We start from the raw sequence: 25660 nt of genomic DNA on the forward strand, positions 1-25660 counted from the left end.
TTCTATCTATTCATCTCTTCAGTCCACACAGGTTGATCTGCGCAGTCAGCTCTGCATAACAAAAAGTAAGTCAAAACTATTTGATCTATTGCCATGGCACCACTGAATATACTTTCCCTGAATGTTCAGGGAATAAATGTCCCTCAAAAAAGGACCAAAGCCTTCCGTACTTTCCATAACAAGAAGGTTCACATAGTATGCCTCCAAGAAACACACTTCACCAAAGATTCTACTCCAAAATATATTTCTCCTTTTTATCAACAAATTTACACGGCCTCTGCCTGTACCAAGCAAAGGGGAACTCTAATTGCATTTCACCGATCCACACCATTCACCTTATCATCAGAAATTAAAGACCCAGAAGGTAGATACCTGATACTCATGGGTTATATAATGGATACAGCAATCACGGTGATTTCCTACTACGCTCCTAACAAACAACCTACACCATTCCTCTCACATATATTACAAGTGATTAATACACACAAAATAGGAACAGTGATAATGTGTGGGGATTCGAACCAGGTCCTCCTCCCATTTCTAGATAAATCACCTTTTACACCATCCAAAATAACCTCTAGATTACCTTTTTCTCAACTTCTTTCCAAATACAATCTGGTAGATTCGTGGAGAGAAAGTAACCCAATGAAAAAGAAATTCACTTATTTCTCGCACCCTCATCAAACCTTCACCAGAATAGATCATATTTTTCTAACAATAGGAATGATACCAGAAATTATTGCATCAGATATAATTCCGATTCCGTGGTCTGACCATAATGCAGTATACACTACTATAGCCTCAGCCATACCAAAAGCGCATGACCCAACGTGGTACTTACCAGACATAATGCTCAAACACCCACTACATCAGATGGCCATTGAACAAGCTTTAAAGGAATACATATCAATTAATAATACAACAGACATCTCCCCAATAACACTGTGGGAAGCTCATAAGCCTGTCTTGCATGGTACAATACAAAGACAAATGGCACTATTTAAACGGGAACGCAAAAATCTAGCAAAAAAACTAGAACTCAATTTTAATGCAGCCTACATATCATTTCAAGATAATCCATCTCAGAGTACAAAATCTCATCTGGAAAAATCTAGATTGGAATACGATCTATTTCTCACTGAGTCAGTTGATAAATCCCTCAAACGCTCCAAACACAATTTCTACATGAATACAAACAAACCAGGTACATATTTGGCTCGGGCATTAAATTCAACTAACAAATCTTTCAAACCAATACGTTTGAAATTATCAAAAAATGTTTACACTTGTAATCCAGTTAAAATAGTCCATAAATTTCACTCACATCTCGCAACTTTATATAAGACAAACAATGAATTTAATCCTACAGAGGCTGAATCCTTCTTCTCAAAAATAACCTTACCTGAGTTATCTCAGAATCAAAAAAGCAGTTTGGATGAGCCTATAACTATAGATGAAGTTGCTAACGCCATAAAAGACCTAAAACTTAACAAAAGACCAGGCCCAGACGGATACTCGGCTTTATACTATAAAACATTCTCAGAAATACTCTCTCCCATTCTCACTGAAACGTTTAAAAACTTCTAGATGGACATTCTTTTCGGCAAGAAACACTAATGGCAATTGTTTGTATGATCCCAAAACCCCTTTCTGATGATACTTCCTGTGTGAATTATCGGCCTATCTCTCTGTTAAACCTCGATATTAAATTATTAGCAAAAATAATAGCAAAACGCCTTAATAGCATTATAGGAAAATGAATACATAGAGATCAAGTAGGCTTCATGCCAAATAGACAGGCAGGCGATAATATACGCAGGGCAGTGTTATTGGCACATATTGCTAAAAAACGGAAAATCCCTTTATGTTTTCTATCTCTCGATATTAAGAGGGCATTTGACACAGTATCCTGGCAATATATGCAATATTCATTACAAAAATGGGGTTTTGGACCCCACTTTTTAACATGGATCAAAGCATTATATAATAAACCTAAAGCCTATATAAAATATGCTGGATACAAATCTGAAGCCTTTAATATCGAAAGAGGTACCCGACAGGGTTGCCCATTATCTCCCTTATTATTTGCCCTTATACTCGAACCCATGGCCCAATACATCAGAACAAACCAAACTATAACTGGCATTGAAGTAGGAGTTATTACACACAAATTATGTATATTTGCAGACGATATATTACTTTTTCTATCATCACCACAGGTCTCTGGTCCTAACTTAATACCAGCTCTTGATGGATTTGCAGCCCTATCCGGCCTTATGATTAATCCTAAGAAATGCCTAATGCTTAATATTTCACTCACAAACATGGAATTGATCCCGGCTAGGGCTGCACTCCCATTCACATGGGCAGAAAAATCAATCCTATATCTTGGAATTCATTTAACAGCATCTCATTCTGACTTATTCTCAACCAATTATCCTCCTGTATTAAGACAGATCACAAATCTAATAAAACAATGGTCGCAACTTCCTTTATCCTGGATAGGGAAGATTAATGCAATCAAAATTACTATTCTACCCAAATTGCTTTATCTATTCAGAGTCCTCCCTATTCCAATTCCTTCCTATTTTTTGAGAATAGTACAAAAAAGAGCAACTTCGTTTATATGGGGCTCTTCTAAACCACGTATACCTATACACACACTACATCTTCCCAAAAATAAAGGAGGCCTGGGATACCCTAATTTTACTAACTACTACAGAGCAGCACATTTGGCCAGTCTGTCCAAATACCATGCAAAACAGGAAATCCCATTATGGGTATTTATAGAGGCTTCAGAAAATGACCCTCTATTAATATCAAATTTATTATGGCTTGATCCTAAAGACCGCTTTAAAATTCATAATCCCATAACTAAACACTTCTTATCTCTCTGGGATAAACTAAAAACCAAATATCAGTTACAATCTCCACACAATCCTCTCCTTTCTTTTATCAGAAATCCGGCCTTTTATCCGGCATGGATCTACCCAAATTCTTTTAAAGCTTGGACAACATCAGGCATTCAGACACTAAATGACTTCATAGCATCTAAATCATTCCTTTCATTCCCATCGCTTAGAGAAAAATATGATCTACCAAACTCTGAGATATTTAGATATCTCCAAATCAAAAATTTCTATACACCATTCCTAAAGGGGGATACACCATTATCCCAATTATCCATTTTTGAATCAATCTGTACAAAAGATCCATTTGCTAAAGGTACAATTTCATCACTTTATAATCAATTATATGGAGTAGCAAATCTTAATAGACCCTCTTACGTTCAGAGGTGGGAGGAGGACCTGGGACGAACTTTAGAAGACACGGACTGGTCTAACATATGGCTCACATCTAAGTCATCTTCACCCAACATCTTAGCACTGGAGACAAATTATAAAGTCCTAACTCGCTGGTACCTTGTACCCGCTAGAGTGGCAAAATATTCACCTAATACTTCAGCTCTTTGTTTTCGAGGATGCCCAGAAATAGGCACATATTTACACATATGGTGGACGTGCCCAGTAATCCAAACCTTCTGGAAGGAAGTCTTCGTGATTGCATCTAAAATATTTAAAAAAATAATACAACCAGATCCATATTTAACTTTACTTAATCTAAAACCGGAATGGTTAACACTCTCTCAATTCAAACTTATGATCCAACTAATAACGGCTGCAAAACAAACAGTGGCCAAGGCATGGAAATCTCCTACATTGGTACTAGCAGAAACAATTCACAGAATGAATAATACAATGTCCCATGCTAAGATGGTAGCCATCGATCAAAATCAAATTCCAAAATTTGAAAAACTTTGGCATCCTTGGATAAAACAACAGTTCCTGTCAAACTTCAATGACTCTGTCCTGTTGCCATAATAACAGATTAAATGACTTACAGAGACACCCATTCTAAGGCTTCAAAGAGAACTAAAAAGAATAATAAACTGACGAGCGGGACAACCTTGTGGACCATACCTCTACCTTTCAACCCTTTTTCTTCTTTTTCTTTCCTTTTCTCCACCTTACGATTAAAGCTCATTATCAGAATTTATTTGTCCTATATACACTCTACTTGTAAACAATATGTATAGTAGGTATAAATCATTTAAATACCTACAAAAGTAACTAAGGAAATGATATATATCTTTAATTTAGGTTTACGTAAACCCAATGTTTAATATTTGAAATTTCATTGTATTTACCTATAGAAACCCTACTGTAAAACAATGAGCTTACTTTATAGATCCTTGTAAACTTACTTTATGTATCTTTATAACATTGTATACTCAATAAACTTCTTTTGACAAGGAAAAGCTCAGCTCAACAAGGAAATGTTTTCTCCAGCAATAGAGACCAAACTGAGCATGTGCAGTTTTAATACTCTGACTGTGTCTTATTTGGCCTTGCCAAGAGAGATCCTGCAGGAGGGGGAGGATCTGTGCATACAGGATCAAAGAGCCTTTTTTCACAATACAGAGGATTAACCCCACAGTGAGTATAACAAGCATGCTATTCTGCATATACAGACAGATTTTACTGTTGTGGGGTGAGTAACAAGTGAAAGCATCAAAATGAGAAATAACAATAAAAATGAAAAATTTCTTTAAATATAGTGCCTGTGGGGTCCCCTTAATCTGCCTCTAATGTGGCACATCTGTTCCATGTACAGAGCCTGCTGCAGCAATAATAACATTTATAAAGCCAAAAAAATGAAATTTTCCATTCAAGCTTTCTTTATTTTATAAACAATGGCTTGAGGAGCCAGTCTGTATGATGAGGCCACAATTTAGTGCACTTGGAACAAATTAGAGATTTTTAGGATAAATTCTGGTGTCTCTTTCGCAGACTTTGGTTAAAAGTAACGGGTGTGGAAAAATTGGGCTGTGAGTGTTGGTGGTGCCTTCATACCGTAAGGGTACTCTTGATGAAAGCAAGAATTGGCCCTGCTGTCAAAAATTGCAATGATATGCACCTGTCAAACAGGTGCAGGAAAAATTGGTCCTTGGGTCTTAATTGTGCCCATGAAACCTACACCAAAGAATTTCTTCCGGATGAAATCAACACCCACAAAGCTAGGCAGCCTAGTCTTTCAGATCTTCAAGATCCAGAAAGCACTTAATCAGTGACATCTGCATCAGGGGCTTGATAACTGCTGCTAAACCAGAACTGAATCATTTTGATAAATTGCAGTCAGTCCACAGAGTGCGTGGACAGACGCCCTCTCTTATCTGTCACAAAATCTTGAAAAGCATGCTGTATGCAGGGCAGCCCAGCAGCTCTATTGCATACTGGGTAAATTCTGGCCAGTGGTCTATTCTTATGACCCAGTAACCCAGTGGATCGTCAACTGGAAAGCTCTCCAAATCTGTTTTCGTCCCTACATAATCTCCCACCATATGATGAAGACGCAGCCGATGGGATGTGGAAGCTGACAGCCCTGGGCGCCGAGGACTAAATAAATTTTGAAAGGCATCACTGAGGCAGCCCCCTTCTCCACCACTCCTCGCTTGACCAACAGAAGCTTCAAATGATGTTTTCCACCAAACTGTAAGCTGCCAGAGTCAGGAAAGGAATTACATAAACTCCTCTTTAAGGTGTCCTCAAGAGATTTCATCTTCTGCGCCCTCTGTGGGGATGGGATGAGTTCCAAGACTTTCCCCTTATAACGGTGGTCAAGGAGAGTTGCCAACCAATAGTGATCATTCTCCTTGATGCCATGTATTCTTAGGTCCTTTCACAGGCTTTGAAGAATGAGGAAGCCCATACACCGCAAGTTTGCGAAGCCATGAGAAGCAGACTCCTCGGGGTCACTGAAGATTACAGTATCTGAAACTGCCTCCTCCCAGCCACGTGCTACTCCCAAGGGTTCTGGGGATAGAAAACCATCTGTTAGAATCCTCCTCCTCCCTCTCCTCTTGTGCGTTCTGTGGCATAGGAAGAATGGTGTCTGCATAAAGTGGGCAATGAGAGGAAAGGAAGTCCTCCTCTTCCTCCCGCTGCTCTGCCTCAAATGCCCTGTCCATAATGCCATGCAGAGTCTACTCCAGCAGGAACACAACAGGGATTGCGTTACTGATGCATGTGTTATCAAGGCTCACCATCCTTGTGGCCTCCTCAAATGGTGACAGTACAGTGCATGCATCCTTTATCAGCAGCCATCGGCATGGGGGAAAAAAAGCAGAGCCGGCCTGAGCCTGTCATTTATTTATTTATTTTATTTATTTATTTCAGGTACTTATATAGCGCCGTCAATTTACGCAGCGCTTTACATATATATATTATACATTCACATCAGTCCCTATACCCTCAAGGAGCTTACAATCTAAGGTCCCTAACTCACATTCATACATACTAGGGACAATTTAGACAGGATCCAATTAACCTACCAGCATGTCTTTTGGAGTGTGGGAGGAAACCGGAGTACCCGGAGGAAACCCACGCAGACACAGGGAGAACATGCAAACTCCAGGCAGGTAGTGTCGTGGTCGGGATTCGAACCAGTGACCCTTCTTACTGCTAGGTGAGAGTGCTACCCACTGCACCACTGTGCCGCCCAATGACACACCACTGTCATTGTGCCATACTCACACAGGTACTCGTTGACAGCCCTCTGCCGCTGCAGCATTGCCAAAGTTGAGTTCCACATGTTGGGCATTTCGCAAATCAGGCAGTTTACGGGTAGGTGGAATTCCTGCTGAATTTCAGCCAACCGAGCACTGGCTCTGTATGACCACCTGAAATGGCTACAGACTTTTCTGGCCAGCAGATCTTCCAACCGTGGGTGTCTATTTAAAAAATGTTGCACCACCAAATTGAGGACATGTGCCAGGCATGGCACGTGTCAACTTTCCCTGTCTAAGGGCGGACAGAAGGTTTGTGCCATTATCGCACACCACCATTCCTGGCCCCAGCTGGTGTGGTGTGAACCACCTCTGCAGAGCTGCCAGAGTCTCTGCTCCAGTGTGGCTCCTTTGCCCTAGACAGACCAGCTGAAGCACTGCATGGCACCTTTTAGCCTGACTCATTGAATAGCCCCTTGAACGCTTAGGGGTACTTGCAGTTCATGGGACAATTCAGCAGTGGGGGGCATGGAGGAGGAGGAAGGGGGGTGGAGCTGACAAATCCCACATCATCACCACTAGCTGTATGGGGATGTGGCAGCACAACAAGCTGCAGCACTGAGCCCTGTCCTGCATCCTTCTGAGCTGAAAGCAGAGTTACTCAGTGTGCTGTGAACTAAATATATCGTCCATGACCATGCTTACTGATCCACATGTTAGCAGAAACATGGACCTTGCAGCTGAATGCCTTGCCCAACGATGCCACAACATTGCCTTGCACGTGATGGTAAAGAGCTGGAATAGCCTTACGTGAAAATAAATAGCGACTGGGAACCTGACATTGCAGTACCACACATTATGCAAATTCACAGAAGGGGGCAGAATCCACCAGACAGAAAGGCAGGAGTTGTAAAGCCAGCAGCTTTGACAAACTTGAATTTAGACACTGGGCATGTGGGTGACAGTGACTGTATTTTTTTCTCGCTGTAGCAGATGGGGCAGAGAAATTTGCCTGCTGTAGTCTACAGCTGGTGGTGTGCTACTGGCAGATGTGCTGCAAGGACCTAGGCGCTATACCATCATCCCTGTCAGTGCAGGCTGCTGAGAGGTTATAAGGTATAGTGGGGGTAGACCGGAAAGGTGAGGAGGAGCAGAATTGTGTGTGGCTTTCAGGTGCTCTTGCCAACAGACTGAGTGGTGGGAGGTTAAATGTCTTGTCAAGCATGTGGTACCCAAATGGCTGGCATTTTTGCCATGCTTGATGTGCTTGAGGCAAAGTTTGCAAATTGCAACAGTGCGATCGGCTGCACATGTGCTAAAAAAGGCCCAAACAGCTGAGCTGCCAGGAAGTGGACCTAGAGATAACAGCTCCACAATCTGGTGGAATAGGGTGGCTGCTCTCCACTCTTCCATGATGGTTGCCTCTTTGGGGTTGTGCTTCACCCTCACTTTCCTCCTCTGCTCTATCCTGTGCCCAAGTCGCGTCAGTGACCTTATCATCATCATCATCCCCTCCATCCTCATTATCACTGGTGCACTAACGCACTCAAATATACTGCGTTAAATGTGCAGTAATGCACAGACATATACTGCGTTAAACATGCAGTAATGCACTTAAATATACTGCGTCAAACGTACAGTAATGCACTTAAATATACTGCGTTAAACGTGCAGTAATGCACTGACATATACTGCGTTAAACATGCAGTAATGCACTTAAATATACTGCGTTAAACATGCAGTAACATACTCAAATATACTGCTTTAAACATGCAGTAACGCACTGATATATACTGCATTAAACGTACAGTAACGCACTCAAATATACTATATTAAATGTGCAGTAACGCACTCAAATATACTGTGTGAAACATGCAGTAACGCACTGATATATACTGTGTTAAACGTGCAGTAACGCACTGCTATATACTGCCTTAAACATGCAGTAATGCACTGAAATACACTGCGTTAAAGGTGCAGTAACACACTGATATATACTGTGTTAAATGTGCATTAATGCTGCGTTAAACGTGCAGTAATGCATTGATATATACTGCGTTAAACGTGCAGTAAGGCACGGATGTATACTGCGTTAAACATGTAGTAACACACTGATATATACTGCATTAAACGTGCAGTAATGCACTGATATATACTGCGTTGAACGTGCAGTAATGCACTGAAATATGCTGCATTAAACATGCAGTAAGGCACGGATGTATACTGCGTTAAACATGTAGTAACACACTGATATATACTGCATTAAACGTGCAGTAATGCACTGATATGTACTGCGTTAAACGTGCAGTAATGCACTCAAATATACCGCATTGAATGTGCAGTAACGCACTGATATATACTGCGTTAACCGTACAGTAGCACACTCAAATATGCTGCATTAAACATGCAGTAATGCACAGATATATACTGCGTTATACGTGCAGTAACGCACTGATATACTGTATACGGCGTTAAATGCACAGTAATGCACTGATATATACTGCGTTAAATGTGCAGTAATGCACGTATATAGATTGCGTTAAATGTGCAGTATTGCACTTATATATACTACAGGAAGCCATCCCTGACAAATTAAATTGACACCAAAATAAAAATTAATGGTCACACTACACTCACACTGAACTATCACTAGATGCACACTAATCTGATATTCTACACTGACAATAAAATCACAATAGCAAACTATAGCAGTAATGTACTGATATATACTGTGTTAAACGTGCAGTAACGCACTGATATATACTGCATTAAACAGACAGTAATGCACTGATATATACTGCGTTAAATGTGCAGTAATGCACTGATATATACTGCGTTGAACATGTGGTAGTGCACTGAAATATACTGCCTTAAATGTGCAGTATCGTACTCAAATATACTGCATTAACCACTTAAGCCCCGGGCCATTTGGCTGCCTAAAGACCAGAGGACTTTTTACAATTTGGCACTGCGCTGCTTTAACTGGTAATTGCACAGTCATGCAATGTTGTACCCAAACAAAATTTGCATACTTTTGTTTCCACAAATAGAGCTTTCTTTTGATGGTATTTGATTGTCTCTGCTATTTTCATTTTTTGCAATATAAACGGAAAAAGACCGAAAATTTCAAAAAAATTTCAAAAAATTAATAATATAATAAAAATTATATTTTCTACTTTTTGTTATAAGAAAAATCCAATAAACTCAATTTTAGTCATACATTTAGGCCAAAGTGTATTCAGCCACATGTCTTTGGTAAAAAAAATGTCAATAAGCCTATATTTTTTTGGTTTGCGCAAAAGTTATAGCATCTACAAACTAGGGTACATTTTCTGGAATTTACACAGCTTTTAGTTTATGACTAATATCTCATTTCTTGAGGTGCTAAAATGGCAGGGCAGTACAACCCCCCCCCCCAATGACCCCATTTTGGAAAGTAGACACCCCAAGGAAATTACTGAGAGTCATGTTGAGCCCATTGAATATTTACTTTTTTTGTCCCAAGTGATTGAATAATGACAAAAAAAAACAAACTTTTTTTTACAAAAAGTTGTCACTAAATGATATATTGCTCACACATGCCATGCATTTTGCTGCTTCTCCTGAGTATGGGGATACCACATGTATGGGACTTTTTGGGAGCCTAGCCGCATATGGGGCCCCCGAAAACCAAGCACCGCCTTCAGGATTTCTAAGGGCGTAAATTTTTTATTTCACTCCTCACTACCTATCACAGTTTTGAAGGCCATAAAATGCTCAGGAGAAGCAGCAAAATGTATTTTGGGGTGCAATTCCACATATGCCCATGGCATGTTTGAGCAATATATCATTAATAACAACTTTGTGCAAAAAAAAAAAAAAAATTGTCTTTTTCCCGCAACTTGTGTCAAAATATAAAATATTCCATGGACTCGACATGCCTCTCAGCAAATAGCTTGGGGTGTCTACTTTCCAAAATGGGGTCATTTGGGGGGAGTTTGAACTGTCCTGGTATTTTATGCACAACATTTAGAATCTTACATCACCCACTCTTCTAACCATTTGAAGACAAAGCCCTTTCTGACACTTTTTGTTTACATGAAAAAATATTTTTTTTTGCAAGAAAATTACTTTGAACCCCCAAACATTATATATTTTTTTAAAGCAAAGGCCCTACAGATTAAAATGGTGGGTGTCTCATTTTTTTTTTTCACACAGTATTTGCGATTTTTCAAACGCATTTTTTTTTTGGAAAAAAACACACTTTTTTTAATTTTAATGCACTAAAACACACTATATTGCCCAAATGTTTGATGAGATAAAAAAGATGATCTTATGCCGAGTACATGGATACCAAACACGACATGCTTTAAAATTTCGCACAAACATGCGGCGGCGACAAACTACATACATTTTTAAAAGCCTTTAAAAGCCCTTACAGGTTACCACTTTAGATTTACAGAATTACTGCCCTCAATCTGACCTTCGCAGTAATATTGCATGGTGCAATTGCTGTTTACATATGACGCCAGACAGACACTTGTGTTCGCCTTTGCGCGAGAGCAGGGGGGGACAGGAGTGCTTTTTTTTTTATCATTTATTTTGCTTTTTTATTTTATTTTAAACTGTTCCTTTCATTTTTTTTTTTTAATCATTTTTATTGTTATCTCAGGGAATGTATATATCCCCTATGATAGCAATAGGTAGTGACAGGCAGAGGCGTCGTCAGGGGGTGGCTATTAATTCTACAGCCCCGAGTCTGTAGCCAATAGCCCCAAGTCTCTTTTCCCGGTCCAGAATGTAGGGGACAGGGGCAGACTGAGCCATGACCCCAGCTCCAGCTCCACCCCCGCCTCCACCTGACTCTATTCTTGGTCACTGGTTGCTATAGCCGCCTAGCGGCTAGCAACCAGTGATGTCACTGCCCAGCATTCAAAGTGGAGGAGGATTGCACTTCCTCCTCCTCCGCTCTAGTGCTCATGGGGCCTGGCCTGCGAGTTGTGGACTGGAGCGTCATGCCGCTTGCCCGGTGGCGGCGTGCAGAGCAGCAGGGAGGGGGATACCTGGGCAGCCGGGAAGAGCCCAGGAGGGAGGGAGGGGGATAGAGAGAGAAGACACCGCCACTCTGAGCAGCATCCCCAGCGCCTCCCTCCAATGCGGTCACTGTGCCACATAGATCCCCGCTCGAGCGGGCGGCTCTCCTCCTCTCATCTGACTGCCTCGCAAACCAGCACCATGGCTGAGCTGCTGCTGCTGCTACAGGTCCGGTCTGGACACATGAAGTCTGTCTCCTCCTTGTCACTCAGGTAGATCAGTCAGTGTGTGTGTGTATGTCAGGTACCAGGTCAGTGTGTTTCAGGTCAGTGTATGTAGGTCAGTGTGGGTCAGGTAGGTCAGTGTGGGTCAGGTAGGCCAATGTAGGTCAGGTCAATGTAGGTAAGTGTGTGTCAGGTCAGTGTGGGTCAGGTAGGTCAGTGTGGGTAAGGTAGGTCAGTGCATGTAGGTCAGTGTGTGTCAGGTAGGTCAGTGTGTGTAGGTCAGTGTGTGTCAGGTAGGTCAGTGTGGGTCAGGTAGGTCAATGTGTGTCAGGTCAATGTAGGTCAGTGTGTGTCAGGTCAGTGTGGGTCAGGTAGGTCAGTGCATGTAGGACAGTGTGTGTCAGGTAGGTCAGTGTGTGTAGGTCAGTGTGTGTCAGGTAGGTCAGTGTGTGTCAGTGTAGGTCAGTGTGTGTCAGGTAGGTCAGTGTAGGTCAGGTAGGTCAGTGTGTGTCAGTGTGTCAGGTAGGTCAGTGTGTGTCGGTCAGTGTAGGTCAGGTAGGTCAGTGTGTGTCAGGTCAGGTAGGTCAGTGTGTGTCAGTGTGTCAGGTAAGTCAGTGTGTGTCAGGTAGGTCAGTGCATGTAGGTCAGTGTGTGTCAGGTAGGTCAGTGTGTGTAGGTTAGTGTGTGTCAGGTAGGTCAGTGTGTGTCAGGTAAGTCAATGTTGGTCAGGTAGGTCAGTGTGTGTCAGGTAGGTCAGTGTAGGTCAGTGTGTGTCAGGTAGGACAGTGTATGTAGGTCAGTGTAGGTCAGGTAGGTCAGTGTGTGTCAGGTCAGTGTAGGTCAGTGTGTCAGGTAGGTCAGTGTGTATCAGGTAGGTCAGGTAGGTCAGTGTGAGTCAGGTAGCTCAGTGTGGGTCAGGTAGGTAAGTGTGTGTCAGGTAGGTCAGTGTATGTAGGTCAGTGTAGGTCAGTGTGTGTCAGGTAGGTCAGTGTATGTAGGTCAGGTGTGTCAGTGTAGGTCAGTGTGTGTCAGTGTGTGTCAGGTCAATGTAGGTCAGGTAGGTCATTGTGCGTCAGGTCAGTGTATGTCAGGTCAATGTAGGTCAGGTAGGTCATTGTGCATCAGGTCAGTGTATGTCAGGTAGGTCAGTGTATGTAGGTCAGTGTAGGTCAGGTAGGTCAATGTAGGTCAGGTAGGTCAGTGTGTGTCATGTAGGTCAGTGTATGTAGGTCAGGTAGGTCAGTGTATGTCAGGTCAGTGTATGTCAGGTAGGTCAGTGTGTGCCTGGTCAGATAGGTCAGTGTAGGTCAGTGTGTCAGGTAGGTCAGTGTATGTAGGTCAGTGCAGGTCAGTGTATGTAGGTCAGTGTGTGTCAGGTAGGTCAGTGTGTGTCAGGTAGGTCAGTGTATGTAGGTCAGTGTGTGTCAGGTAGGTCAGTGTATGTAGGCAATGTAGGTCAGGTAGGTCAGTGTATGTAGGTCAGTGTAGGTCAGTGTGTGTCTGGTAGGTCAGTGTGTGTGTGACAGGTAGGTCAGTGTGTGTCAGGTAGGTCAGTGTATGCAGGTCAGTGTGTGTCAGGTAGGTCAGTGTATGTAGGTCTGTGTGTGTCAGGTAGGTCAGTGTATGTAGGTCAGTGTAGGTCAGTGTGTGTCAGGTAGGTCAGTGTATGTAGGTCAGTGTGTGTCAGGTAGGTCAGTGTATGTAGGTCAGTGTGTGTCAGGTAGGTCAGTGTATGTAGAGCAGTGTAGGTCAGTGTGTGTCAGGTAGGTCAGTGTGTGTCAGGTTGGTCAGTGTATGTAGGTCAGTGTGTGTCAGGTAGGTCAGTGTATGTAGGTCAGTGTGTGTCAGGTAGGTCAGTGTATGTAGGTCAGTGTGTGTCAGGTATGTCAGTGTGTGTCAGGTAGGTAGGTCAGTTTAGTGGTCAGCATTGATGGGCACTGGTAAACCAGGCAGCAACCAGCAAGTGAGCTTACCCCCTGCCACACAACCCCTCCACCCAACCAAAAAACTCAGCGCCACTAGAGCCCCCCCCCCCCGTGCCGGCCTTGGACTTTGGGCTGAAGCCTCTGGTCTTTTTGCCACCTAGCAACGCCCCTGGTGACAGGTATTCTTTTTTGAAAAAATTGGGGTCTATTAGACCCTAGATCTCTCCTCTGCCCTCAAAGCATCTGACCACACCAAGATCGGTGTGATAAAATGTTTTCCCAATTTCCCAATAGCGCTGTTTATATGCGGCGAAATCTAAGGCATTAAATTCTCGTAGCTTCCAGTTTCTTAGGCCATAGAGATGATTGGAGCTGTTCTGGTTTCTGATAAGTGCTATGGTCAGCTGGCGGAACCACCGGCTGCATTCTCAGGTTTTCTGTTGGGACAGGAGAGTCAGATAAAACTATGGAAGATGGTGGGAGGGGGGACATTCCCTCCCACTGCTTGTAAAAGCAGTCTAGAGGCTAATTAGCCACTAGGATTACTTTTACATGAAAGCCAACTGCTGGCTGAAAAGAATGAAACCAAGATGATACCTAAACCCGCAGGCATCATTCTGGTATAACCACTCAAAGTCCAGCAACATACCAGTACTTTGCTGGTCCTTGTTGGACATATATTGTAAGTTTTTTTTCATGCAGCCTGTAAACTGAACGAAAAAAAGAGAATGATCAGTGGGTATGCCCACCATTAGAATACCTCCCTTCATCCACCCACTTCTAATGATGGGCATACATGCACCATTTTGTTTTTAACTGTGGTGGTGAAATCACCTCCTACAGCGATGGAGTCACGGCTTTATGTATCGTGGGAGCAAACACTGTTGCTGTCAAGATAAATAAATTCGCGCTGCAGCTGAATGGCTTACCTGCTAAGCAAATGATGGTTAACAATAAAACAAAGTAACATTACAGTATAACAGTAAGACATACCATACCTGCAAAGCAAATACAAAAAAAACATTGTAAAAAATAAAACATTTTTTAACGCAACCTATGCCTAAAATATATATATGCCGAAGCATGGGGGCATCCGCCCCAAAAGTTAGGAGCAAAGCGTTCCTCCACCCCTGCTGCCCCCATGCTTCAGCATATATGCTCTTTTTTAACTGTGGTGGTGAAATCACCTCCTACAGCGCTAGAGTCACAGCTTTATGTATCGTGGGAGCAAATGCTGTTGCTATCAAGATAACTATTTTTGTTTTGTTTTTTTTATTTTAGATTTTTTTTGTGTTTTTTTAATTTTTTACTTTTTTTTTTATTTTTTTTTTTTACACTTTTATTTGTAACTGTAATGGTTCGGTTCCAGGTTCGGGTCTCTCAAAATGCGATGGCATCTTGGGAGACCCTGTGAAAGCGTGTCCTAGTCTGTCCAGGATTGTCAAGACAGGAGGGAAAATAATAGCGTGTGTCACACCTATATCCGCGCTTTCTACAGACACAACATTTTCTTTGGGGGGCTCGTTGGGTGGGGGTACTAGGAAGGACATAGGAATTTGGACCGTCATGTCTGCGTGAAGGGAGGACAGAACGAAAACATTCTTATTATCCCTCCACTTCACAGCGAGCAAATTATTACACTTGAAGCAGGCTCTCTCCCCCAGCCTAAGACGGGAATCTACAAGCTTCTGGGGTAAGCCCCGGCGATTAGGTCGCACAGTGCCACAAGCGCCAATCTGATGATCAAACAAGTGACTAAAAAGTGGCACTCTCCTGTATTGTCCACATACAAATGGTACCCCTTTCCGAATAAGGGTGACACCAAGTACCACACAATCTTGCCAGCGCTCCCTATGTAATCTGGGCAGTTCTCCGGTTCTACGTGACTATCTCTTCCCTAGTAAACCTTAAAAGTATATGTATAGCCCTGAAGATACTGTTTGCAAGACAATCGGCCAGAAAATTTAATCAGGGACTCATCAATGCAGACAACTTGATCGGGAGTAAACAAGGCTGCAAAACATTGGTTGAAGTGGTTTACGAGGGGCCGAATTTTGTAGAGCCGATTGTATCCAGAGTCTCCACGAGGACGACAGAGTTCATTGTCGTTGAAGTGCATGAACTTCAAGATCTGCTCGTATCGTGCCTTGGCCATGGAGGCAGAGAACAGGGGCATATGGTAAATTGGGCCTGTGGACCAATATGACTGCAACATACTCATTTTAACTATGCCCATGTCGAGGGATAGGCCCAAAAAGGTCTTAGATTCGGAAATTGGAATTGGTTTTCAATCTCTGGCAAGGGACAACTGGGGATTAGCGGCGATTAATTGACCAGCATATAAATTGCTTTGGTCCACAATAGATCTATAGAGATCTTCGGTGAAAAACAGAGAATAAAAATCAAGTGACGTAAAATCAACTGTTTCCACCTGAATTCTGGGTTGGCCAGTGAATGGGGGAAGTACGGGTGCTGCAGAAGTGGTGGGTTCCCAATTAGGATTGTCAAATTCTGCAGGAAGGACACTATGGGCACGACGGGCCTGTCATTGTCTTCTTGACACTACTTGTGCTTGCCACCTTGCCAGCTTGAACTGCACTTATGGGACTCGCCACGTCACCACGTGATACTGCAGTGCTGGATGTACGACTGGGTGTACTAGGCTGCTGGTGCTTGCCAGTTCACCAGAAGGATGAGCGGCCCTAGTACTTCTCTGCTCCATACGAGAGCCCTGCAGTTCTTGCACCTCAACAACAGCAGAAGAAGATCTGGATCTGGTACGTCTGACCTTGGCAGGGACCACAACTCCATCGTCAGAGCTATCTGTCATGGAGCCGCTGTCGTCTACAGGATCGTATTCTGAGCCTGAATCTGCAAGATGAGTGACTTCCTCTTCACCATCTGTCATGCTCAGAAACATGTAGGCCTCTTCACTAGTGTACCTTCGATTTGCCATTTTGGGCTGTAAATTTACTGGTACACTAGTTAGACTCCCAGGAAAAAAAGCTCCTAGGCTGTCAGCAACTGTATCAGACGCTACCAAAAAAACTGTTATGCGCGTACACACGAGCGGACTTTACGGCAGACTTTGTCCGGCGTACTTTTCGATGGACTTTACGACGGACTTTCCGAATGAATGGACTTGCCTACACACAATCAACCAAAGTCTGACGGATTCGTACGTGATGACGTACGACTGGACTAAAACAAGGAAGTTCATAGCCAATAGCCAATAGCTGCCCTAGCGTCGGTTTTTGTCCGTCGGACTAGCATACAGACGAGCGGACTTTTCGAACAGACTCGAGTCCGTCGGACAGATTTGAAACATGTTTCAAATCTAAGTCCGTCAAACTTTTGAGAAAACAAAGTCCGCTGGAGCCCATACACGATCGAATTGTCCGACGAATTCCAGTACGCCGGACCAAGTATGCCATAAAGTCCGATCGTATGTACGCGGCATTAGCGATCGCACGGATCAGGCCTGACTCTGTGAACGCTGCAGATATGTATTTAGTGTTTTGTAAGTGACAGTGATCGATTGATGCTGCACTTGGGTGGGCTGGGTGGAGGGGCAAAATGCAGGTGCTAGCAGGTATCTGGACTGATCCCGCAAACACTACGTTTTTGGGAACCCTAAACTGCTGGGGACGCTAATAGAAATCTGATCAGATCAGATATTGATCCATTCAGATACTATACCCCTAAGGGAGGTGAATGCTGCATGCGTGGATGTTAGCGCTACTGGCACTAATCTAGCCTGGGGCGACGCAGACCCTAACTGACCCTCAGGCTCGATTCACACCTATGCATGTTGCTTTTGGGCGTTTTTGGAGGTTTTTTTTTCATGCTTGCTACGTTTTTGAGCAGCGTTTTTGCAGAGTTTTTGCCGCGATTTGCGTTTTGCGTTTTTTTTTTTTTTTACAGTTTTTTTTTTACAGTCTAAAAAAAAAAAAAACGGCAAAAACGCATCAAAAACGCATCAAAAACGCTGCAAAAACGCTGCACTTGCGTTTTTGATGCTTGTCCATTGAATTCTATTACATGCAAAACGTTGCATTTTGCATTAAAAAAAGTCCCTGACCCTTTCCAAAAATGCAGAGAAACAAAAAGGCATTGATGTGAACATGTTCCATAGGAACCCATGTTAAAAAATTCCCGTGCATTTCTGCAAAAATGCAAAATGCATCAAAAAATGCGCTAGTGTGAATGGAGCCTAAGACCTAACTGATATCACCTGCCGGGCAATCAGGGGGTGAAATCTTTATTGGGTAATAAATGGCAGGTGCCCTGACGCTATAAAAAACAAACTAACTAATCAGCGTCACCCGTAACACTTATACGGTGATCACTGGTGACAGGGGGTCTAAGGGTTAACTAGGGGGCAATCAGGGGGTTAAAACCTTTATTAGGTAGTATATGGGGGTACCTGACGCTATAAAAAGCTGACGGTGAACCTAAATAACTAACTGGCTACCTAGCGTCACCCGTGACACTAATACGGCCATCAGAAAAAGATTGCTTAGTGACACTGGCGACAGGGGGTGAAAGGGTTAACTGGGGGGGTGATCGAGGGGTTAAACCTTTATTAGGGGTTAGGGGGTACCCTAGACCTTAAGGGGCCTACCACTAACTGCCCTAATACTTTTGACAGTCACAAATGACACCAAATGCAGTGATCAGTAAAAAAATGAACACTGCAAACGGTGACACTGTGATTGGGGGTGCAGGGGTTAACTGGAGGGGTTATCGGGGGGTGATTGGGGGGTGAATTGTATGCCTATGTGTACTGGTGTTAGTGTGCTGTTGGTGCGACTCACTTTTCTCGTCCTCTCTCCACGGCTCCCGAACAAAAAGGAAGTGCGAGGAGAGATGACATCACTTCCTCTGACCTGTGTTTAAAGTTCACAGGCAGAGGAAGCTTCCCATTCGTCAGGAACGATCGCAAGGGGGTGGCCATGAATCGGTGGCCTCCCCCTCTGCACGGATCGCTCCTGGAACTAAGCCGACTGCCGCATGCACCGGGGGGGGCTCCGATCGGGCCCCCCGCCTGCTGGGAGGCCAGGATGTACAGGTACACCCATATGCCTGCCCGTGCCATTCCGACGACGTATATCGTCGCGCGGCGGCCAGCAAGTGGTTAAACATGCAGTAACGCACTCAAATGTGCTGCCTTAAACTTGCAGTAGCACACTGATATATACTGCGTTAAATGTGCAGTAACACACTCATATATACTGCGTTAAACATGCAGTAATGTACTGATATATACTACAGGAAACCTTCCTTGACAAATTAAATTGAGTAAAAGTAAAGTAAAAGTAAAATGAATGGTCATACTACACTCACACTGACCTATCACTAGATTCACACTAATCTGATATTCTACACCGACAAGAGAACCACAATAGCACACTATAGCAGTAATGCACTGATATATACTGCGTTAAATGTGCAGTAACGCACTGATATATAGTGTGTTAAACGTGCAGTAATGCACGAAATATACTGCGTTGAACGTGCGGTAATACACTGAAATTACTGCCTTAAACGTGCAGTAACGCACTCAAATATACTGCCTTAAACGTGCAGTAAAGCACTGATATATGCTGCGTTAAATGTGCAGTAACGTACTCAAATATACTGCATTAAACATGCAGCAATGCACTCAAATATACTACGTTAAACGTGCAATAAGGCACTGATATACACTGTGTTAAACATGCAGTAATGCACTCAAATATACAGTGTTGAAAGTGCAGTAACGCACTGATATATACTGCGTTAAATGTGCAGTAACGCACTCAAATATACTGCATTAAACATGCAGTAACGCACTCAAATATACTAGGTTAAATGTGCAATAAGAAACTGATATACACTGTGTTAAACATGCAGTAATGCACTCAAATATACAGCGTTGAAAGTGCAGTAACGCACTGATATATACTGCGTTAAACGTGACTAACGCACCAATATATACTGCGTTAAACGTGCAGTAAAGCACTGATATATACTGCGTTAAACAAACAGTAACACACATATATATATACACTACAGGAAACCTTCCCTGATAAATGAAACTGACACTAAAGTAAAAATGTATGGTCACACTACACTCACACTGAACTATCACTGGATTCACACTAATCTGATATTCTACACTGACAATAGAAGCACAATAGCATACTAACTAGCTAGCAGCACTGAACAAAGCCCTGTTCTACCTCTCTCCACGCCACTATCACATTGCAAATGGCCACTATGGGGATAATATTTTCATAGTGTGGGGCGGGACTAAGAGCAATGAGCCATGATTGGATAGAGTCATCATTTCTTTCTCCAATCATGGCTCTGACAGTGCTCTGTGCCCTGATTGGGCAAAGCTTTCATTGCTTCAGCCAATCAGGGCTTCCAATGCACTGTGCGGTGGTGCAGTGCATTGTGCTCATTCAGCGGGCGAACAAACGGTCGAACGCCCTGATAATTCGGGTGTTCGTCAAACAGGAAGTGCAAGCATCTTCCTGCATCATTCATTCTGTGTATCTGTGCTTCCCTCAACTTCCCTGCAGCTTCTTCATCGCTCCATCAGTAAGCAAATCAACAGCCATTAGGGAAAGCCCTGACAGGAGGAAAGCAAAGCCCTGCTTCTCTCCTGATTCAGCTTCCTCCAAGCAGAAGCGAATTGTAGAACAAAGCCCGGTATGACAGAAATAGGAAGACGATCAGCTACACGTAGCTTCCACATTATAGTTCCTCTTCAGTGAACCTGAATTTAAAAAGTTAAGATTTGCTATGTTTTTGGGAACATGTAGAAATGTTAATTGTGCCTAAGCAGTACTAAAAAAACCAAAATCTACCTTTTGTCTGGAATTCCACCAGAAATATTGCAGAGCACTTCTGGTGTGTGGGTGTGCCTTGCCTCGCAGCTGTATCCCTGCAATATGGGATCTAAGACACTGCTGACTGTGACTGACAACCTCAGGGACATTTGGAGTGAGATTTGGGGATGTTATTACTGTGCTGCTCAATGTTCTTCTTACTAGAGCCACTGACACGAGGAAACAGAGCCCTGGCTCTACCAAGATGGCTGCCTCATCACAGATACTCAGTGTATGAAGGGCGCATTTAAAAAGCAGACCTTGTGTTCAAGTTGTTCCTTGAAGTGACTAGTATTGTCCCCTAGCTTTTGTTTAATCATTAACTGCTTCCTTCCTCAGCAGGTCCCAGATTATAGGTACCAGTTGGACTTAGGTATCTGACACTACCCCCCCTATTTGATTAGTGATTTAAGAGTTCCTTTCTAATTATGACTTACCCCCCTCGCCCCAGTTGGACGATGGGGGTAACCCAAAACTTTTGGCCTAATGTTGGACCTTCATGGTTTGTTATGCGAATTGTTACATAGTTACATAGTTACATAGTAGGTGAGGTTGAAAAAAGACACACGTCCATCAAGTCCAACCTATGTGTGTGATTATGTGTCAGTATTACCTTACATATCCCTGTATGTTGCGGTCATTCAGGTGATTATCTAATAGTTTCTTGAAGCTATCAATGCTCCCCGCTGAGACCACTGCCTGTGGAAGGGAATTCCACATCCTTACCGCTCTTACAGTAAAGAACCCTCTACGTCGTTTAAGGTTAAACCTCTTTTCTTCTAATTGTAATGAGTGGCCCCGAGTCTTATTAAACTCTCTTCTGCGAAAAAGTTTTATCCCTATTGTGGGGTCACCAGTACAGTATTTGTAAATTGAAATCATATCCCCTCTCAAGCGTCTCTTCTCCAGAGAGAATAAGTTCAACGCTCGCAACCTTTCCTCATAACTAAGATCCTCCAGACCCTTTATTAGCTTTGTTGCCCTTCTTTGTACTCGCTCCATTTCCAGTACATCCTTCCTGAGGACTGGTGCCCAGAACTGGACAGCATACTCCAGGTGCGGCCGGACCAGAGTCTTGTAGAGCGGGAGAATTATCGTTTTATCTCTGGAGTTGATCCCCTTTTAATACATGCCAATATTCTGTTTGCCTTATTAGCAGCAGCTTGGCATTGCATGCCATTGCTGAGCCTATCATCTACTAGGACCCCCAGGTCCTTTTCCATCCTAGATTCCCCCAGAGGTTCTCCCCCCAGTGTATAGAATGCATTCATATTTTTGCCACCCAAATGCATTATTTTACATTTTTCTACATTGACCCTCATTTGCCATGTAGTCGCCCACCCCATTAATTTGTTCAGGTCTTTTTGCAAGGTTTCCACATCCTGCGGAGAAGTTATTGCCCTGCTTAGCTTAGTATCGTCTGCAAATACAGAGATTGAACTGTTTATCCCATCCTCCAGATCGTTTATAAACAAATTAAATAGGATTGGTCCCAGCACAGAACCCTGGGGAACCCCACTACCCAACCCTGACCATTCTGAGTACTCCCCATTTATCACCACCCTCTGAACACGCCCTTATAGCCAGTTTTCAATCCAGGTACTCACCCTATGGTCCATGCCAACGGACCCTATTTTGTACAGTAAACGTTTATGGGGAACTGTGTCAAATGCTTGTGAATTTTGTTTGTTCTGTTAACCTATCCTTGTTTTTTCTCTCTTTCCTCCCTTTCTGGCTCTTCTCTCCTGGGCTCCTGTGTTTATCCACATACGAGAGTCGCCATCCCCGGTCTCAAGTCTGGTCTTTCCGGATAACTGGGTTCGATAAGTATATAACACCCCTACACACGCTTTCCCATTATCTCCTGCCCATACCTCAATCACGACATGGTACGGGTTTACTCACATAATGTCAATGGACTTAACTCAAATTTTAGACGGCAGTTAGCACTAAGGAGCTTCAGAGACTCTGGTGTGGAGGTTATCTTTATACAGGAAACACACTTTAATAAGACGGGCACCTTGGCATTTGCCTCACGGTTCTTCCCTACAGGATTCCTAGCCTCTAGTACCAAAAAGAAAGCAGGGGTGGCCATTCTGATAAAAAAGGGATCTCCATTCACGCCCACTTCCTCCTACTCTGACCCCCATGGCCGGTTCTTGATCCTTAGTGGCAGATGGCAACAATCTGACATAACTTTCTGCAATATCTATGCACCAAATGTGAACCAGATGCCCTTTGTGACCAAGGTGTATAACCGCCTCTTTAGAACTACACACTCCTTTTTAATTGTGGGAGGGGACTTTAACCTCCCGTACTCCCCTACTCTGGATAGAACATCTCTTAACAAAAAAATCCCCCCCGCGCGCCTTTCCAAGCACTCCCAACAATTCCGACAGGTCACCCGCAAGTTTGCTCTGTTTGACGCATGGCGATTACTTTTTCGTTAATGCCCCTTCCCTGTGGGCGATCACTGACGTGGGAATCCTGCCTATATCGTGGTCGGACCATGCTCCGATCCTCTTGACACTTAAATTGGATCCTTCCAAGGTCAGACGCTGCCACTGGCGACTTAATGACTTTCTCCTGAAGGACCTCGCACATAGGTCGGAGTTGGAGAACACCCTAAAAGTGTATTTTGTAGAGAACAACACTCCGGAAATCTCTGTGGGAACCCTCTGGGAGGCGCATAAAGCGGTCATACGTGGCCAATGCATAGCGATCTCTACAGCCTGGAAGAAAAATACCAAGCTGTTGAGACAACAGACGGCACAGTGATTACGGAACTTAAAATCCAGACTTACGACTTTGTCCTCAATCCGTCTCTTGAGGGAAATCATCCGTCTACGGGCAGTCCTTAAAAGCATAGACATAGGTAATGTCGAAAAAGCCCTTCAGAGGCCCTGTCAGTTATATTATGATAAAGGTAACAAAGCCCACACCTTGTTAGCACGCAAACTCCGGGAACATACTCATATCTCGGCTCCCCAAGCCCTGCGGAACCCGACTGGGACCCTTCATTCCTACCCCGACTGTATTGCTCAGTTACTCAGAGACTGTTACTCAAACCTCTACAATAATCCCTCTATACCACACTTACCGACTCAGGCAACTTACACTGACCGCGTACGAACCTTCCTCGCATCCAGTGGGGTGGCAACTTTACCAGCAGAGGCCCTACACTCCCTTAATGCTCAGATCACTGCTGAGGAGATCTCAGAGACTCTGAAGCTTCTCCCTAATAGTAAGGCCCCAGGCCCTGATGGCCTCCCGTACGAATATTACAAAACCTTATTACCCATCCTGCTCCCACATATGGTCCGCTTATTTAATGGATTCATGGGCAAGGATGGAATCCCACGAGACATGCAGTCCTCACACCTTACGCTCATGACTAAACATGATAAAGACCACACACTGTGCGGGAATTACAGACCCATAGCTCTATTAAATTCGGACCTGAACATTTTCACAAAATTACTATCCCTCCGAGTGAATGAGATCCTCCCCTCCCTGATCCATACGGATCAGGTGGGCTTTGTTCCAGGGCGTCAAGCAGGGGACAACACCAGAAGAGTCATCAATTTAATTGATATCATTAATAGGCAAAAAGACGAGGCGTTGTTGCTCAGCTTAGATGCTGAGAAAGCCTTTGATAGGCTCAGCTGGCCTTTTATGTTTTCCACCCTTGAACATCTGTGCTTCCGGGGGCCGTTCCTCAGGGCGATTAGGCACTTATATGCAACTCCATCTGCCTCCATCCAAACACCCTTTGCGGCATCTACTCCCTTTTCCATCTCAAATGGAACTAGGCAGGGATGTCCGTTCTCCGCGTTGCTTTTCGCCCTGTGTATCGAACCCCTGGCGGCCCACATCCGACGGGACCCCAACATCAGCAGCGTAATGGTTAGAGGTCGCGAATTTAAAATCTCATTGTTTGCGGATGACGTTCTGAACCTAACATGCCCGCATATCACCCTCCCCAACCTTCATAAGCTCCTTGAGGAATACGGGTCCCTATCAGGATATAAGGTTAACCAGCTAAATCAGAAGCCCTCCCACTCAACCTTCCCCCCGCAGAAGTGCAACGCCTATCGGAAAACTTTTCGTACACATGGAAGTCCCATGCCATCAAATATCTGGGGGTATACCTTACTCCTCGATACAAATCTTTATACGATGCAAACTTCAGACCCCTGTTTGCATCTATACGATCCCTACTGGCCAAATGGAGACATTACCCAATGTCTTGGTTTGGACGCATTGCCTCGGTCAAGACGAACATATTACCTAAACTCTTGTACCACTTTATGACCCTCCCGGTGCCCATCCCGTCTGCCCAGCTTAGGAAACTCCAGAATGACCTTCTAAATTTTACGTGGAATTATAAACAGCACCGAATAGCTCGCTCCATAATGTGTGCCTCCTGAAAGGATGGGGGTTTAGTCTTCCCACACCTCCAGTGTTAATATTATGCGGCCCAACTGAGGGCTATAGCTTCCTGGGTTACCCTTCCAGCCTATAATCGCTGGACTCAAATAGACAAAATATGGCTAGCCCCCATCCACCTGAACAATTTATTGTGGAATACTAATGCCGATGTCCCCCCCACCGCCCTCCTACACACCATGAATCTCCTACGCAATGTTTGGAGACAACTAAATCGCAACACACCCCTGCAATCTGAGGCCTCCTTGGTAACAGCCTTCCTTTACAACCCTAAACTACCCGACAGCTTAACCTCCCAGATGATTTCCCCATGGTTGCAGAGGAATCTTTTTCAATATGGACATCTGGTGAGCCCAGTCTCTAGGATCTTGTTGCCCTTCGACGAACTCAGAACTAAACACGATCTCCCCCGAAGTGCCTACTTTGGTTACCTCCAAATCAGGCACTACGCACTCACCATCACCCCAACCCTCTAATTCTCTAAACCATCCCCATTTGAATGCTTAATCTTATCAGGCCCTACACAGAAGGGACTGACTTCAGATATATATAAGCTTTTAAACTCCTATGATATGGTCTCTCGGGGGAAACATAGCTATATGCGCA

The sequence above is a fragment of the Aquarana catesbeiana genome, linkage group LG01, assembly GCF_042186555.1.
Source record: "Aquarana catesbeiana isolate 2022-GZ linkage group LG01, ASM4218655v1, whole genome shotgun sequence".
In the NCBI taxonomy this organism is placed as follows: Eukaryota; Metazoa; Chordata; class Amphibia; order Anura; family Ranidae; genus Aquarana; species Aquarana catesbeiana.